Genomic DNA, 19,714 nt, shown 5'->3' with positions numbered 1-19,714 from the left:
TAGAACTGGTCAGATAAAAGGAAAAGAACAGATAATTTCTGCTGGGAAGTCCATGAAACCGTAAGTGGAACGCCGTGTAGCCATGTTGTCATGAATATGCGAGCCACCTCGAGTATCTGCTTAGTGAAAATGATATTGGCGATCATATTTTGTCCGGGTATGGGACGCGTTGGAAAGGGAGCGCTCTCTGCCTGCGGTGCTTCCTCGTGCTTGTAATCAGATCTCAGAAGAGATGTTCTGTAAAGCGTTATTCACATGACGGGTTCATTACCCATTCTGATCTTCTGTTTTCCCCGTTTTCCCGTCAGTGTAATAAGTCTTATGGAGAGGTAATCAGGTATTTCTTGATCATTTCGAAAACCTGATAAAGGTCTTGATTTTGAAGCTTATGCTTCCATTACCCGCGTGCTCACTTCAGGTATTATATTTTACCAGTTCTAGTAGCACTTTATCAAAAAAGCTTTTTCCTTTTTTTTCTTGAACCTTCTTATTTGTTTAAAGTTTTTATTTAGATTTTTTTTTTCGGAAAGTTTAGGGTCTTCGTTAAAGTATAAAGGAATGTAGAGATTTGATGGAAAGTGATATCTAAAAAAGGGGATGATAAGCACTTATATCGATGAACTGTAAAATGTATTAGAACACGCACAGGTTAAGAAACAGGACAAAAACACCAGTATTGATGATCTGCAACATGTATTGACGATTGGGCTAAGTAGATGACCTGTGATGTAAGTCATCCCATGGGCCTTGTAGACACTGCCCTTGCTTTCAAGATGTTCGAGTCGAGAGGAACTTAGTCGTGTTGATATTCGAGTGGGATTAGTTATTCTAATGTACGAGTGAAGTGGGAAGTAGTGGTTGGCGTGGTCGTAAGAATCCGCATGAATAAGACGTTTAGGGAAGGAAGCTGAAAGAGGGTGTGGTTGATGAAGGGCGTAAGCGAACAGCAGCACAGCAGCAGCAGCAAGGAATTGGTGCTGGTTGAGGAAACTTAAAAGAAAGCCGTCAGCAAATGGAAACGAAACTCGCTCAAAGGCTGTTACAAACTTCGGTGTACGAAAGCGAGGGAGGGAGGGAGTGCGTGAGTTTTCCTCCCCCTGCCATGAGGACAGCGATCGAAATTGGAGAACACCCAAAGCCTTATGCATAATAGGGCGGTCAGGCAAGCATGCAGCAGCGGTATATACACTTTTCGGTATTTTTAGAAGGGCTTGTTAGAGAAGGCGGGAACGCCACCAAGCACTGAAGCACTGAGGTAGGCGTAAATAAAAACGCTGTTCTCCATGTCGGAGAGGGGGAGGAAGCACAGCAGAGACCGGCGTTAGTTGCATACTATGCTTAGTTAAACGAAGAGTTTTGCAGTCATGTCTAAAACCCAGTGGCGAGTTGCACCTGTGCTGTATTATCCACGGTGAAGAGGAGACGAGATGTCTCGCAACGTTTGTGGAAATATTGTCCTTACAGTTTTTGCTATGGTGATGGCGCTGGAAGTGATTGTTGTTCTCTCTCTCTCTCTCTCTCTCTCTCTCTCTCTCTCTCTCTCTCTCATGTCTATTGTTTTTCATACGGTTTTATAAAACACGGGAACTGTTAATGTACTCGTAATGTTTGACAGTGATTCAAGGGCTTAGCTTTTGTATATTTTTTTTTATTGTAGCTCGACCCATTTGCTGTAATTGCTTGAAAACTTAGGCTTTGGTTATACAAATATGAGAGGGTTTACAAACGCCTGAAAATTACAATTGGCGTTACCTTACCTTACAGTTCATGACGTTACCATGATGGTCCGAAACTCTGACAAGATTTATTCATTCTGCATACTTATATAGGCTAGTCTCGGACTGGACACCGGCAGTCGACTTGACAAAAAATAAGTTTAGGATACTTATCGGGGTTTATTAGACGGAAGTGACGTCGAGGGAGTAGGAATTTTGAATACTTGAAATTAGTTATGTATATATACAGTGTATATATATATATATATATATATATATATATATATATATATATATATATATATATATATATATATATATATATATATTCTCTAGTAAAGGGGGGAGATAACAGAAAATTACAAAGCTCAGTAACTTCCACCTTCATTCTTTCACTTTTGAATTGGTGATGGTCCCTTGAGCAGAGAACTTCAGTAGCCGCTGCTTATACTTAGCAAAATATTCATCAGGCAACTCGACGATCCTCGCCATTACGCATGCGTGGTTTTTCAAACGGTTTTGAGATGATGCTGAGATTTACCATGCTAAATCCTTATGAAGGTTGTAAGTCCCTGTTGGTGAACTGTTAATAACAGTTGCCGCAGCGGGATTCGGTAATTCTTAATTGTTTTCAAAATGAATTTACCCGAGTTTGGTTCGTAAAGTTTGAACGCTCGTTGTGGAAGACGGTACATTGAGTATTTTAGGTGTTTTATTGCGAACTTGGTGGTTTCACTTCGTACTGTTTTGCATGTGAAAATATTTTAGGTTGGTATTGTATCATTCAACTATTTACTCTGTTTTTCTCATTTTCAATGTGGGTATTCTGTTCTGTGGAAGCATGCTTTGCAAGTCAGTTTCCTGTTAACTTAATTCATCATCATCATCATCATCATCATCATCATCATCATCATTATTATTATTATTATTTTGAGATGGAAACGTTCACAACTACCCAAGTCTAGCCATGTTAGAGGAAATCATGAAGATGGGTTTTTAATAGACGACGAAAATGCTGCCATTTAGCCTTGTCAAAGAGTGATAGTGGTATATCGTCAAGCACGCTTTTCGTGATATATGAACATTTCTGATAGTTTAGCGGCCCTTTCAGAAGCGAAGAGATATTGCGACAAGATTATGCCAACTTCTGTGAGTGTTTGCACTATTGTAAGTGCGATAAGAATAACAGAGAGGTATATCTGGGCTACTGCAGAATGGTTTGGTTTTGTGGTTTGTGATATGACGCATCTGTTGTAGAGTTGGCGAGGGTGACGTAAGCTCTGATTCGGGGGAAACTTCCGTTCTTTGATTTTTCACGTTTGCTTTTATTATTATTTATTTGGGGAATTAGACTTTTGTTTAAAAGTTTCCTTCACGAAGACTTTTATTAATTATTATCAGTGGTATGTTACCGCTTTCGCAAGAACACTTCTAAGTAAGAAGTTTACTTCGATATTAAAAAAGACAAAGTCCATTGGTGAGCATTATTATAATAATAATAATAATAATAATAATAATAATTAATAATAATAATAAAAATAATAATAATAATATTATTATTATTATTATTATTATTAATAATAATTGTTATAATAATAATATTATTATTAATAATATTATTATTATTATTATTATTATTATTATTATTATTATTATTATTATTATTATTATTATTTACACTGGTTTCTGTATTGTTAAACCTGCAGTATTTTGAAAGGCAATCAAATGTAGATATCCTGTGGTACTGCCAACTAGTTTTCCCATTTTATTTTAATCCATACTTGGATGTAATAGGTAAATGTACTTTATTTTATATTGTTAGTATGCACTTGACACGTATTTCTTTGGTAAGGGATTTGGTTCAACATTTAAACAAGAATCCTTGATTTGTGCTTTAGCATTTTGACTAGATTCTTGTTTCGTGATTTTGCCGCTTATCAGGAAGTCTTGATGTTTGATTTAGTATGGGAACTTTTAATCATCATAATTTGTTGAGTATATGAAAATGAAATCTTGATCGTAGGGTTAGCGTTCGAACATGTCATCATATTTGGTTGAATATTGAAAGATGAAGTATTTGAATATGAAATGTTCATGGTTGGTTCATTATTTGAATAGTAAGTCTTGGCCATTGGTTTAGTATTTGAACGTGGTATTTGGTTTACTATTTAAACATGAAATCTTGATCTTTGGTTTAGTATTGGAACACGAAACCATGATGTTTTGGTTTGTTATCTAAACATGTCATGATATTTGCTTACTATTGCAGCATCGAAATCCTAATCTTTTGTTTAGTATTTGAACACGTAATCGCGATATTAGCTTTAATATTTTAATATGAACTTAATCTTTGGTTTAGAATTCGAACATGTAATTATGATATTGGTTTACTATTTAAACATGAACATGAAATCTATGTTTTAGTATTTGAATACGAATTCCTAGGCTCCGGTGGTAGTTCCTAGGTAGGGGGAGGGAGGGAGGGAAGGAAGGAGAGAGGGAGAGAGGTGAGACCTTTTCCATTTTGTATGCAGCGACGGTCCTTAGCCCTCCACTATCAGATAGCCCTTTCTCGTTCATCATCACAGTTAATAGTGTATGAGTTCGCATTTGATTCTTAGTGTTTGAACATGATTCACATGTGCTTTGCCAGGGGGCATCCCTACATGTTATTCGTGCTGAGCTGCTCTCCATGACCTCTCAGGGCTTTATGCGTAGGTTTGCAATCTCGTCTTTTGCCTGAAGATTTTTAGGCATTACGGAGTGTTTATTTGTGAGAGAGATATATATGAAATAGATTTTATTTTCAAATTCAGTTAGGGGCTAAAGATTTTACTGAATATTTATTGGTGAACCACTGTGAAATATTCATTCAGGAGGCTTGTCTTTTTGTTCTTACTCATTTACTGTCATCAGTCTTTATGGCATATTCATTGGTCCCATTTGCAATTACGGATGTTTCTCCATATTTGGTTTATGTTTGTTTCTTCCAATATTACCAGCAGGTATTACACAGATATTTAACTTTTAATTTTTCCGTATATATTTGTGACAATAGCTTACGAATTTACAAAAAGCTAATGGTCTCTCTCTCTCTCTCTCTCTCTCTCTCTCTCTCTCTCTCTCTCTCTCTCTCTCTCAAACAAATTTCCCACAATATCCGAAATACTGCTTTGACTTTAGGACAGCAATATTTCATTCATACATGAAGTGCCCTTGCTTAGGTAAAAGTCGCCTTTTGAGTTTTAGGTCAAAGGGTCAGCTCAGCACCTTTTTCTATTTATTTTTTTTTTTTTTAGTGGCACTCCTACCGTTTCCAAGCATGCCTCTTTCGTGGACCCTGGGAAAATTGTGACATGAGAGCCATTGAGGGGACCTGCCTTTTTGTGAAGGCTCGAAAGCCAAAAGTCAAAAGATTTTTTTTATTACTTATTGAATTTTAATTGTAATTTACATAAAGGGGTTAGGGATAAACGATAGAATGTGGATTTTGTAATGCTCAGTGTAATTCGGTTAATGTTTTTGGTTATAACCCGAGTCTCTCTCTCTCTCTCTCTCTCTCTCTCTCTCTCTCTCTCTCTCTCTCTCTCTCTCTCTCTCTCTCTCTCAACACACACACACAAGTGTAGAAGAAACATTTTTTTCGAGATTTCAGCAAATAATGGTGCTTTTATGTAATAGTGGTGAACGATAAAATTATCAAGTACTGCTTATAGACCGATCAGACATGTTCCACTGTCAGTTATCTAGACTACTTTTGCTGGAAGAAAATTCTGCAGGAATATGTTTTTATTCGTTTCGTCTAAGGTAATATGTTTTATTTGATTGGTAGTATCTCTCTCTCTCTCTCTCTCTCTCTCACACTAATATATATATATATATATATATATATATATATATATATATATATATATATATATATATATATATATATATATATATATATATATATATATAATTTATATATATATATATGTATGTATGTATATATGTATGATGTATATAGTGTGTGTGTGTGTGTGTGTTTGACTTTTAACCGTTGGTTTTATAAAAGTAAGTGGAACCTCCTTATTTTAATGTGGTAGAGTTAGTTGACTTCTGAATAAGACAATCAGACAAGAATCAAGGAAAGGAAGGGGATGAAATGAACTGTAGAAAGAAGGAAAGGTAAGGGTAGACCCACTTGCCATGCCTCGCCTCCACTTCAGCTTTTTTGTATGGTCAATTCACAGAGCGATGTGGTTCTAGCGTTATTTTATATTGATGGCATCTGCTCTGCCGCCGACAGAGTTCATTAACACCTCGATATAAATGGAATCGTATTCTCTGAAATTCAGTTGTACATATGTTATTGAACAGTGGCAATTTATTTATTGCTGGGCTCACCCTTGAGATACCTCGCCGTGGAGGTGCAAGGAAGCACAGCTGCCATTATTGTAATGCTCTGAATGTGACAGTTAACTTGCATGTCGAACCCCTTGTTCAGTTTACATTTTTTTAGAATATTGTTATAATAATTATCATTAATATTATTGTTATTGGGAAGAAAGCTCTCTTTTATACACATGGCGTTGAAGATGATGGCTGCAGAAGTGGAATTCGTTGTAAAATTGGGCTTTCAATTCTAATGATTCTCTTTTTGCGGGACAAAGGTGACAAGGTAATCGTCCAGTATTTATACTATCCTTGGAAGGGGTTGGACACATTTGGGAAGTCTTCATATATTGCTTGTATAAATTACTGTTTATATAATTTTCCTCAAGAGAAGTGAAAACATCCCCTAATGTATCCACACCCTTTCCATGGATAATACTGTTATCTTTGTCAGAAAGAAGGGAAATTATTGTACGAGTTTTGAAGCTCCGGTATAAAAACTATTACTAAACTATTAAATGAAGGTTACTTGTAAAGTTATATTTCTCAAAAAGCCTATTTAAAAACCGAACCCTATCCTTTGCCAGAACAGTAGATTAAAAATTTTGAGCCCATTATAAATAAAGCATTTAAATCATTCCTGCGTCATGTACAGTTAATGCTATTATTCCTTCACGAAAGCAGCTTATTCTTCAACCAGAACAGACATAAAAATGGTATAAATATCCTTGATACCTGAGAGATTAGATCAAGGAAGTCGACTTTTTTTGAGGGTAACGAAGATCTTATACATGTGAATCTTCATCAAGGAATTAGCATATAAGAAGCATCTGCGCTTCTTTTTCTAAGGAGCCCGTTTTCTTAAATTAGTGTGAACATCCGAGATTTCGACACCGTCACTTGCACACATTCTCTCTCTCTCTCTCTCTCTCTCTCTCTCTCTCTCTCTCTCTCTCTCTCTCTCTCTCTCTCTCTCTCTCTCGGTCATAAGAAATTTTATGGGTAAACCTTTTAATTTGCCATTTTAATATCATATATAAATGACTCTTGCTTTATTTTGATAAGCGTATTCGGCCCATCATTTTTTTTTCTGGAGTACAGTGACTGCCGTTTTCAAAGTAAAAGCTTCACATTGTTCATAAGTAAAATCTCTTCTTTTTCTATGCTTGTTTCTGTTTTAGATACAAGAGTTATGGTAATTTCCCTCGGGAAGTTTTAGCCTTTCTCTTCCAGGAAGGAGGGGGAACGTTCAATCTCTTCTTTATATGTTTACAGAGCTAAAACACTTTCTATCTGACGTTCGATTTTTATATTGGCTATTTGTCAGCATCAGGTTTTAGAGGACTGAGTATAACAGTTTTGTATTAAACTCTTGGATTGAAAATTTTTGACATGAATTGTACCGTAGACTTCCTTTTATCCAAATCATTCATTAGTCGTGCGTACACGTTTGCCATACGTACTATAATCTCCTTTTAAATAAATTTTTTCTTATTCATTTCTAACCGTAAAGTGTTATGGTTAGTATTTAAAATGTTCAGCTCAGTCGCTAAAGTTAACTGCCGTTGATGTGCTTAGAATTCCTTTTGAATTTAGTGTGGAAACGTGCAGGCGCGCGCGGGTATTCATTGGTATTCAGCGCTGAGCAATGCCATCCGGAATATGTATATCTGACGGTGTTGATATATATATTGCATCACGAACAGATCATCACACCGTGGAAAGAGATTCCAAGAGGGTGGATGCTGTTATCTTTTACCCTCTAGGAGATGCTGCTGGTTCATTGCTTCCTCCGGGGCTAGGCGCCACTACTCTTTCATGAACATGTTTCCCTCAGGCTGAGACGAGATAACTTGCCGAAGAGTTTCACCGCCCCATCGGCCTTAACGCTTCAGCAATAAATATGGGAGATTCGGATGTTTCCTTCACATCAGCAGTCGAAATATGACTGGTGTGTTGCCATCAGTCTTGGCCCGAACAAGTTTTTATTGAATTAGCCCCTTCCATCGGCCTTCGCGTAGAAAGAGATAAATATGATTGGGGTGTTTTCATGCGCCAGCATCAGATATTAGGCCAGAGACGAGTTACGAAGCTGCCATCAGTTTATTGTGGTAATCTCAGATATTATGCTAACGCCGAGGATGCTGCCGACATCAGATGGTAGCCTGACATCAGATACCAAGTTAACAATGAATTATGATGCCATCAGATGTGTTGCTGACATCCAATATCTGTAAAGTTTCAGCGGGGCCGTTGTCAAAGAGATTCTTTTTTTTTTTTTTTTTTTTTTTTCGTTTTAACATCGAATTTTGCCGTTTTATATCCTAACGCATTCCGGAGTGGTGGCTATGGGTTGATGGCAGTGCTTTGTTTTTTCATGTGGACTCTTTAGTGTTCTGCAGAATCGATAGGTTTTTGCAGTTTGTTGAATTGCTGTTTCCCCGTTGTTCAGCTTTCCTGTATTGATTTAGGGAATTTGCTTCATCTTCTTGATGAAGTGGTGCACAGTTCGACCGATGGGTTTGCTACATGAACGAAAGCGAACAGTTATTTATTTACATTGTGAATGAATGGAATAGATGATTTTTTTATATATGAAAACGTCGTTTGATGTTTTTGTTATTTGAATGAAAGTATGTTCAGTCATCGTACCCTACTAGATTCTTGTTCTATTTTGAATTATGAATGAATTAGCATGTGCCTCTTTGTATATAATTATCAGTTTACAATTGTTTATTCTTACCTTTATTGCCCTGTTGTTTTAATCCTTGCTTGGAACATTAACATTAAACTCTGCTTAGAAAGTCATCAGCATATCTACCATTAATGAAATCTAGTGTTATTAACATTACAATGTTTTAATGGTAACTTCCCAGTCTTTCTTTTTGTATAATTTATTTTTGTACTGTATTGTATATGCTTACGTACCTAGACGATGCTAAACAAATAATGCTTGACAATTAAAGTTAATGATGTAGGTGTTAACCTTTTTTGTAGGTAAACAAGCTAGATGGTACATGATATTTTAGGTGATTGTTTCAACCAGCAGAAGGATTGTTTTAGTTGTTACTGTCTCTAGAGCCGCGCAAAATTCTTTATATCTAGTTGTTTCACTTAGCATTTGTTTGTTTGTGGTAGAGAGAGAGAGAGAGAGAGAGAGAGAGAGAGAGAGAGAGAGAGAGAGAGAGAGAGAGAGAGGACCATCCGACGCAAGTTTTGCACATGGGAGAGGGGGCGGGGAGGTTGGGTAGGGGGAGAGGGTTGTGAGAGAATGGGGGGGGGTGGGGTTTGTATTGGGTGGGTGCGCCAGTGCTCAGGACCGACGACAAGGTGTTTGGCCAGTCAAGACACTTGTCCTATTATTTAAACTGATAGCGCGTGTCAGCCGCTGATAAGCCGTGTCGGGGACTTCGCTCGGCGGGGGCGAGCGGCCACCTTTGTACGACCGCCACGCGGGGACATTAGAATTTTTATGTGGCCTGTGATAATGGGGCTTCAGGGTCTCGGTGGGGCCCCGTGGGCCTTGGGAGCGGGAGGGGGTTTGTGCGATTGTGGATGGGTAAGAAAAGAAGAGGAGGACGAGAAAAGAAATTCTAGCGAAGACCTGTTGTCCTCCTTGGTCCTATCCCCCTCCCCCCCTCTCCCTCACCCTCTCCTCCCTTCGGCTATATGTCCTTCTTTTCATCCCCATTCCCCACCCTAACCCTCTCTCTCTCTCTCTCTCTCTCTCTCTCTCTCTCTCTCTCTCCCCTTCTTAACTACTTAGTCGTTGCCTGCCGCATTTAGTGGGTCCTTCGTGCCTCGTTGGAACCCTTTTATGCGTCCTTTAGACTCTCTATATCCACATTTTTTGCTGCAGCTTCCCTTTAACGATTGAGTCGGCTTGACTTTATCGATGAATATCTTCAAATCCCTATCGTTTTCTCGTTTAGCGATCTTCGCCTCTCCGGTTGTGATTTTGTCCTCCCGCGGTTGGATTTCGGATTGAAATTGTGTTCGAAAAAATAAAGTGTGAGATGCAAGAACGTTTACTTGTGTGGACTTGATACTGGCTATTTTTACGCGAATTTCGTAGTTCAAAATTAGAAAAGAAAGCAGTTAACTCAAAATGAAGAAGAGAAAAGTTGCTTTACGTGTTTGGACTTTGTGTAGGATTTTAACACTAGGTTTTCATAGCTCAGAATAAGAGAAAGGAAATGGCATGACAACTAGTTTGGACCTAATTTGAAACTTTTTCTTTAACACATTGTAAACGAGAAAAACTTTGTGGGCCTTTTTCCTTTTAAGAATTTGTCACAAATAATAGGTCAGAGAAAACTGAGTATATTTGTTACACCATTTTCTTTGTTGAAACGCAGTGAGAATTTCTTGGCTCACAAACAAGGAGAAAAATGGGTTAACTTGTTTGGATTTATATAAGAATATAACACTGGAATTTCATTCCTCAAAGCAAAAGAAAAATGAGGTTATTCGTGAGACCATTTTTCCTTTTTAAATGATGTAGTAGGTTTGTGCAACTCGTATGGTATTGTTTTATGCATCCAGAACTTCCCACTTAACTTTCAATAGCACATTTGGATGTTGATTTACTTAGATATGAGGCAATTGCTCCTCTTGAAAAATGTACCAGAGTATTATCTGCAGTGCTTTAGGACAAGTCAGAAAAAAAAAAACATACAGTGGCTGAGGTGTAACATAAGCAATGAGTAGTTTTTTTTTTTTTTTACTGATGTTCTGGTTATTACTAGCATTATTGTTGCTACATAGTTGTTATCGTTTCTGTCGTTGATTCAAATTTTAGACAGGTAATATCTTCATCGAAACACTCATTTTATTTACGTCTGCTTATGAATATTTATCACTATGGGGATATTCCCCGTATGGGGTAATGCCGTCAGTGCACCACATAGTGCACCTCATGTGGTGCACTGCAGGCATTACTAAAGGTTGTTTGTAGCGTCCCTCGGTCCCTAGCTGCATTCTTTTGTTAGCCTTTAACTTTACCTCCATTCCCAGAGCTTGGCGTTATGGCTAAATTTTCATAAGTCACCATCAAAATAAGGAAATTTCAGTCACTCCCGTGCCACGCTGCCCCACTGTCTTGAAATAAAGATTGTTTTCTGCTGCTGTTCTTTTTAGATAAATAACGAAGATGGGATCACAATTAAGCCGTTGAACTGAAGGCTCGATAAACTCCCTTACTTGCAAACTTGAAACCAAATCCTCATCTTGAAACTTGGTTTGGTTCATAAACATCGTTGGAATTTTGTGGTTAGATGAAAATAGGTTTCTGTGTTTACTGTTATTTTCATTACTAGCTCAAAAGAATTTCAGTGGCTTTTCATTATATATATATATATATATATATATATATATATATATATATATATATATATGTATGTATGTATGTATGTATGTATGTATGTATGTATGTATGTATGTATGTATGAAATACACACACACACACACACACACACACACACACACACACATATATATATATATATATATATATATATATATATATATATATATATATATGTCTATAAGAGAACTATGTTAAAATTTATTTTGCGTTCATAAGGCGGTTGAATAAAGTAAAGAGTGTGTAGTGGTATTTGCCATCCATTTGTAGTAGTAGTTTGTATGTGTTGATGCGTCTGTGTATGCATGATACCCGGAACCCATTTCTCTCTCTCTCTCTCTCCCCCCGATTGAAATTTTATCACAATAATGACCACACTAGCAAGCTGGAACAATGAACCCTGAAATCTTGCTTTATCACATTTTTCCGGTCATGTCTTTCTGTAGCTAAATTACTTTCTACCTTGCAACCAATCTGAACCGGTCGGTGAGAAATTAAAACCTCCCCCTCACCTTCTGCACCCAAGTATGTCCGTTATTTTCAAGAATTGAGGAAAAAAAATTACAAAAGAACACTAAAAATCCACATGCCCGTTTAATGCTGTTACCTAATACCACTGCAACTTTTAAAACTCTCTCTGAAATTTTAGCAAAAATGAACACTCCACACCAACTGGCCGGCGACGATTTGTATTTGGTTATGGTCAAATACCGTATTTATCAGAAAATTGAATAGGTTCCATCACAGGATCCCAATAACGGTTGGTCCACAATTTTGGAATCCAGAATTTGGACGACGTGAGAAGTAAAAAGCCCGTATGTCCAACGTTTGCTTGTGCTTACTTTTTTAAATACCCGTTTTACTTCTGATTTAATATTATTGATGATTAGTTCGTTTTAGTTCTCTGTAAAAGAAAACCATTGTGCCAGCTTTGTCTGTCTGTCCGCACTTTATTCTGTCTGCACTTTTTTCTGTCCGCACTTTTTCTGTCCGCCCTCAGATCTTAAAAACTACTGAGGCTAGAGTGCTGCAAATTGGTATGTTGGTCATCCACCCTCCAATCATCAAACATACCAAATTGCAGCCGTTTGGCCTCAGTAGTCTTTATTTTATTTGAGGTTAAAGTTAACAATAATCGTGCTTCCGGCAACGTAACAACACAGGCCACCACAGCCGGCTGAGGGTTTCATGGGCCGCGGTTCATACAGCATTATACCTAGACCACCGAGAGATAGATCTATTGCGCAGAAGAAACTTCGGCGCATTTTTTACGTGTTTTATTTTGTTTGTTGTTATTTACTGGGATTGTTTTCTGTACTTAACATTACGTATTCAACTGGATCGTCCATACTGACTAAAATCTTAACCAGATGTAACAACGTTTTTGCTGTTAATTGCAGTCCCGGGTGTGGATCATTGTTCTGCATTTAGAGAGGATAATTCTTGCACAGTATTTTTGAGGTGATTTCATTCGTTAATTTTTTGTTCTAACTTGGAATTTATACACAAATCATATTAGCTTTTGGTCAGTTTCTGTTTCTTGGCTGGGTAACCCTGTGAGAGTTGAGAATTTCGACAAATTTGTCTTTAAGCTGGTATAAAATGGTGATTATGATGATGTTGTTGTTGTTGTTGTACGCTTGATGGTCAAGAAGTAGAGCCTTTGTAAGCATATCAACAATTTGACAATTTTTGATGTATTGTTGGGCTGAAGACTTACTTGATTCCTATTTTTTCTAGTTGAACTATGTATTAAAATCTGTATGCTTTTGCTATGCATAATCATTAATTTTTATTGCATTGCAGGTTTATTTTCAACGTTAAAGATAAAAAAATTTTATAAGTAATAATTAAGATATGATGGTTATGTTACGGGCGTTCTTTATTCTATGTTAATGCCATTTGAGCAATTTACCTTCCCAAGAACGAAATTCTTGTTTTAACCAATGGCTGAAAATCTTGTTTTAACCAATGGCTGAAAATCTTGTTTTAACCAATGTCCTAAGTCACACGAATCTTAATTTTTTGTTTCATGTTAAGCAGGTTCAAACTGATTCGGATAAAACTAAACACACCTGTTTGAAATTTTTGTAAGTATGTAATGAGTTTGCTCTTTTTTATAATCACTCTCCTTCTTTTCCTTCGGGATTAAAACCCATTTTTTCCCATCGAGCCTGGGCTACTCCAGGGCGTTGACATTTCCGTTGCAATTGAGTTCGGAAAAGAGAGAATAGTTGGGAATTCTCAAAATATTCTGTAAATGTTTTGTTTTTGACATCTACCATATGATTCATACTGAGATGTACAGTTGTTTATGGGATTTTCAAAATAATTTTATTTGTTTTTCTTTATATTTTTTACTTTTTTCTTTAAATTTGATTGAAATATAAAAAAATCGACATACTGGAAATGTTAATACATTGGTAGAGTTAGCCAAACTCAGATTTAATTGATTTATATGTGCTTGAGAGGAAATATTCCTGAAAGTTTATATTCATTTTTCCTTTGCTGATAATGTCAATAAAAATAATAGTTGTATTAAACCATTTTATTAATATTAGCTAAAATCAAGATAACAGTATTGTAGTAATGAAAATAGACTTACAGCCCCAAGCTGTGGTGACATTGAGTCTGAAACTGCTGTGGTTTCAGTCGAGTCCCTGATTTCATAATAAAAAACAGAGTTCGTTAACAAAGGGTGATGTCGGTGGCAATTGTTTGTTGAATTCACACCTGATGGCGCGTCTCCTCCCTTCCACATTTAACGAATTCCGCCAGGTAATTGGCGTCGGTTCCACTGCAACAGGTGGAATGTGGAAAATGTTGGAAGGGGATTCTTTCGCTTCGACTAAAACCTCGATTCGAAATCGACCTGTTGAAATGTAAAGCATTACACTTTGTTTTATGGAATCCCGGTTAAATGTCACGCTTTTAGTAGGCTTTGGGCGTGAAAGGGTTATGGGGGTGGGCGGAGGGGAAGTATACCTTTGGAAACACCTCTCTGGTTTATTGCTGGAAAGGATGGAGAGGATGTGTGATGAGGATAGTTATTGGATATTTATTTAATGCATTTATTGTTTTCGCAGTAAATTTTAGTAATGAACCATTCTACTTTTTTTGCGCGTGGCAGGAGGGCAGTTGAAAGATTCCCTGTTGAAACGCGGCTGCCAGTCGTGAACTGGGTCCTTCGTCTTAAGGACTTCTCTTGGGGTGTTTCATTGACCTCATACAAATCAGCGTTGTAATATCAATGGTCATCATCGCCATTAATAAATAATGTGGGCTCAAGGGAATAAAAAATCATAAAATTACCAAGAAATTGATAAACTGGTAAAAATAAATTGACGAGACGTTATAATTTTTAAAAAAACCAGCTTCCTCCACGAACTTCAAAATATCCTCTCCGGGATACCAGGAAGGACGATAATTACCCTCTTCATCAATGACCTCTGAGAAGAAACGATTTCTCAAGTTGCCAAGGATGGGGCACTGAACCAGCGCAAAGTGCTACACAGAGACTGATGGCAGTAGTATAAAAACACTTTCCCTTGAATGAAATCTTGTCATGGTAGTATTATGATACAAGCTAATTGATGCAGAGTACAATACAAAAATTAAAAAATATATTTTAATCATCTGGAAAACAGAAATAAAGTAATAAAAAGCATTCTATTAATGGGAAATCAGGCTGCAATGATTTTCTTATCAGATCTTCTAAGGAATCTTGCCTTCCTCTTTTGAAGCGGACGCTCCCCTTCAAGAGTGCCCTCAAAGAATTGGCCTCCCTAAGGAGCCTTTGCCACCTCCCCCCTTGGGGCCCTCACCAGGCCCGCTTCTCTGGCCTGGCAGGATGCCTGCCTTCTCCGAGGAAGCAGCCTCTGGGTCGGACCCTTCTCTTCAAGGCTGCCCTCAAGAGACTGGTGAGTTTTGGGGCTTTTGGCCCTCTCCAGGCCTCTTCCCCAGCCTGGCAGGATACTTGCCTCCCTCCAAAGAAGCAGCCTCTGGGTTGGACCCTCCCTTCAAGGCTGCCCTCAAGAGACTGTTGAGCCTTGGGGTCTTTTGGGTCTCATCCTTGAAGTTCTTAGGCCCTCTTCAGGCCCGCTTCCCCAGCCTGGCAGGACACCTGCCTACCCCAAGGAAGCAGCCTCTGGGTTGGACTCTTCCCTTCAAGCTGCCCTCAAGTGACTGGTGAGCATTGGGGGCTTTTGGGTCTCATCCTTGAAGTTCTTAGGCCCTCTTCAGGCCCACTTCCCCAGCCCGGCAGGACACCTGCCTTCCTCCAAGAAAGCAGCCTCTGGGTTGGACCCTTCCCCTTCAAGGCTGCCCTTAAGAGACTGTTGAGCCTTGGGTGCTTTTGGGCCTCATCCTTGAAGTTCTTGGGCCCTCTCCAGGCCCACTTTCCCAGTCTGGCAGGATACCTGCCTTCCTCCGAGGAAGCAGCCTCTGGGTTGGACCCTTCCTTTACTGGTGCCCCAAGAGACTGGTGAATCTTGGGGGGCTTTTGGGCCTCATCCTTGAAGTTCTTGGGCACTTTCCAGGCCACTTCCCCAGCCTGGCAGGACACCTGCCTACCCCAAGGAAGCAGCCTCTGGGTTGGACCCTTCCCTTCAAGCTGCCCTCAAGTGACTGGTGAGCACTGGGGCTTTTGGGTCTCATTCTTGAAGTTCTTAGGCCCTCTCCAGGCCCACTTCCCCAGCCTGGCAGGATACCTGCCTTCCTCTGAGAAAGCAGCCACTGGGTTGGACCCTTCCCTTCAAGGCTGCCCTTAAGAGACTGTTGAGCCTTGGGTACTTTTGGGCCTCATCCTTGAAGTTCTTGGGCCCTCTCCAGGCCCACTTTCTCAGCCTGGCAGGATACCTGCCATCCTCTGAGGAAGCAGCCTCTGGGTTGGACCCTTCCTTTAAGGATGTCCTCAAGAGGCTGTTGAACCTTGGGGGCTTTTGGGCCTCATCCTTGAAGTTCTTGGGCCCCTCTCCAGGCCCACTTCCCCAGCCTGGCAGGATATCTGCCTCCCTCCAAGGAAGCAGTCTCTATGTCGGACCCTTCACTTTAAGGATGCCCTCAAGAGACTGTTGAGCCTTGGGTGCTTTTGAGCCTCATCCTTGAAGTTCTTGGACCCTCTCCAGGCCCACTTCCCCAGCCTGGCAGGACACCTGCCTACTCTGAGGAAGCAGCCTCTGGGTTGGACCCTTCCTTTAAGGGTGCCCTCAAGAGACTGGTGAGCCTTTGGGTGCTTTTGGGCCTCATCCTTGAAGTTCTTGGGCCCTCTCCAGGCCCACCTCCCCAGCCTGGCAGGATTCCTGCCTTCCTCCGAGGAAGCAGCCTCTTGGTGGGTCGGACCCTTCCCTTCAAGGCTGGCCTCAAGATACTGGTGAGCCTTGGGGATTTTTTGGTCCCTCTCCAGGCCCACTTCCCCAGCCTGGCAGGACACCTGCCTTCCTCCGAGGAAGCAGCTTCTGGGTCGATCCTATCCCTTCAAGGCTGACCTCAAAAACTATCAAGGATGAGGCCAAAACAAAAAATTATATATATATATATATATATATATATATATATATATATATATATATATATATACATACATATATACATACATACATACATACATACATATATACATATATATATACATATACATATATATATATATACATATATATATATATATATATATATATATATATATATATATATATATATATATATATATATATATATATATATATATATATATGGAGCCTCGATGGCTCGGTTGGTAGAAGCAGCAACCTCAGAACCTCAGACTTCTGTGGCAAGGGTTCAATCCCCGCAGCTGACCAGTCAGAGAAGGCAGACACTTTGCTATCCGTGTAGACACTCCGGGATTACGTATGTAATCAACGGATAGGTTTGCTGAAAGCAAATGGGTGTTACAAAGTAATACACACATAAACAAAGCCACTCCAACATCTTCTAAAAACATAACAGACACCTTACACGTCTCGAACTGTCGACCTACCCGCCCAGTTCTCCTCGCTGCTGGGAGAAAGGGAGCGGGGGATTTGGTAACATGTACACTCGCTACCGGGGTCTAAGCGATGTCAGGCAGGGCAGCCGATCGAGGCTACGGCCTACCCTACCGCCAAATCAAAGTCCTTCAAAAGAAGGCATCGTGCTTACCCCATATAAAAATGGGAAAAAAGCACGTTAAAAACGAAGAAGAATATATATATATATATATATATATATATATCTATATATATTATATATATATATATATATATAATATATATATATACACATATATATATATAATATATATATATATATATATATATATATATATATATGTATATATATATGATGTATATCTGATGAAAATGTTACGACGATGATGATTTTTTGCTAAATTTGTATTTCTTTCTTTTTTTTAAATATTGATATTTTGTGGCAAAAAAGCTTTCAAGAAAATTTCATCCTGGGGAGGACAAGATCCACTTGGAAATTATTATTCTAGATGTATAAATATTTGAATAATAATTTAATTTATTTAAATTTCTAAAGGACAAATAGCAAAAAAACACTTCTGAACTTTTGTGATCATTTTATTTTTGTTAAATAAACAACGAGAATAGTAACCATTGAAATAATTGAGGCCTAGAGAAACGAATATGCAAAAATCCCAGGTAACCGTTGAAATAATTGAGGCCTAGAGAAACGAATATGCAAAAATAAAGGATTTAGATTCAGATAACTACCATCCTTATTGCTAGAGGAAATAAAGACAAACCTTATTAATAATAATCCTAATGACAACAATAAGTCAATCATCCTTACTGTTAAAAGAAATAAAAACTGAAACCTTATTAGTAATAATTGTAATGATAACAATAAGTCAATCATTTTACGATAATATGAACTTAGTTCTGCCTCCTTTTCAAAGGAGAGGTGGTTCATAGTTACAACATGAGGTTAATTAAACACTTCATATATAATAAATTGTAAAGGTCAAGCAAGTTATATTTATAAGACGTTTTCACTACTCTAGTATCCTCTGAAGTCGTCTTCAGTTCCTGAAGCGTTCCTGGAGAAACGCCCATTGGATTTCTGGGCGGAATGATTCTGAATACAGATTCTGGATTTCTCCATAAAACGTTTGTTTAATCCATGAAACGTTTGTTTATTTGTTTGAATGCATACTTCGAGATCTGCGAGGCTGCGGCAGAAGGATTCTTGAAGACTTCCTCAGGAAGCCGTGATAATCCAATGGGTGTGTATCCAGGAGTTCTTCAGGAGCTGAAGACAGCTTCGCAGGATCCTGGAGTCGTGAAGAAGTCTTCAAGAAGACTTTGTAATCCAAAGCAGAAAGTGACGAAGACAGGTGGATTCTTGAAGACTTCTTCAGGAAGCCGTGATAATCCAATGGGTGTTTATCTAGGAGTTCTTCGGGAGCTGAAGAGAGCTTCACAGGATCCTGGAGTCGTGAAGACGTCTTCAAGAAGACTTTGTAATCCAGTGGGCGGTTCTCTAGCTGAAGACGGCTTCACATGGTCCTGGAGTCTTCTAAGACTTCAAAAAGACGTTATAATCCAATGGGCATTTCTCCAGGAATGCTTCAGGAGCTGAAGAAGACTTCAAAGGATCCTGGAGTAGTGGAGACGCCTTATCAATATAACTTGGTTAACCTTTAGAATTTATTATGGTGTGTAATTAACCTCAAGTGGTAACTATGAACCACCTGTATTAGAGGAGGGGAAGGGGGAGGGGAGGAGGAAGGGTAAGGGAAAAGGGGAGGGGTGGGGAGGGGAGGGGTGGGACAAGCATACACGCAACCACAAAAACACACACACAGAAAGGCAGCCGAGGAAATTTATATATATACTGTGTATATATATATAATATATTATATATATTATATTTATATATAAATTATATATATATATATATATATATATATATATATATATATATAAATAATTAATCATATATATCTTATCATATCATATCATATATCGTACATGTAAATTTACACAAATATTTAGCCAAAAACTTTCATACCGACTTCCGGGTAACTTGAAAATAACTTAGATCCAAAGGTAATTATATATGATAGTTGCACCTGCCTTGACCAGGAATCGAACCTCTGTGATTTTGGGATGGTACATAAGTGACAGTAGACTTTAATATATTCAGCCGTCAGTATTTGCAAGCAAGTATAAAAATATAATGGTGTGTGGTTTTTGTAAGGGCATGCAATATTGCGGCATAACATATAGTTGTA

General features: G+C 38.4%; 1 protein-coding gene across 3 annotated transcripts in view; it reads left to right on the top strand.

The window, feature by feature from the left end:
- LOC136825450 (basic salivary proline-rich protein 1-like) overlaps positions 1–19,714 on the top strand; it is a 423,968-nt gene that overhangs the window by 65,692 nt on the left and 338,562 nt on the right. The gene's annotated exons all lie outside the window — the stretch shown is intronic.

Source organism: Macrobrachium rosenbergii, chromosome 37 (genome assembly GCF_040412425.1).
Source record: "Macrobrachium rosenbergii isolate ZJJX-2024 chromosome 37, ASM4041242v1, whole genome shotgun sequence".
Lineage (NCBI taxonomy): Eukaryota > Metazoa > Arthropoda > Malacostraca > Decapoda > Palaemonidae > Macrobrachium > Macrobrachium rosenbergii.
The sequence above is the reverse complement of the archived record's forward strand: the minus strand, read 5'-3'. Positions and strand labels throughout refer to the sequence as shown.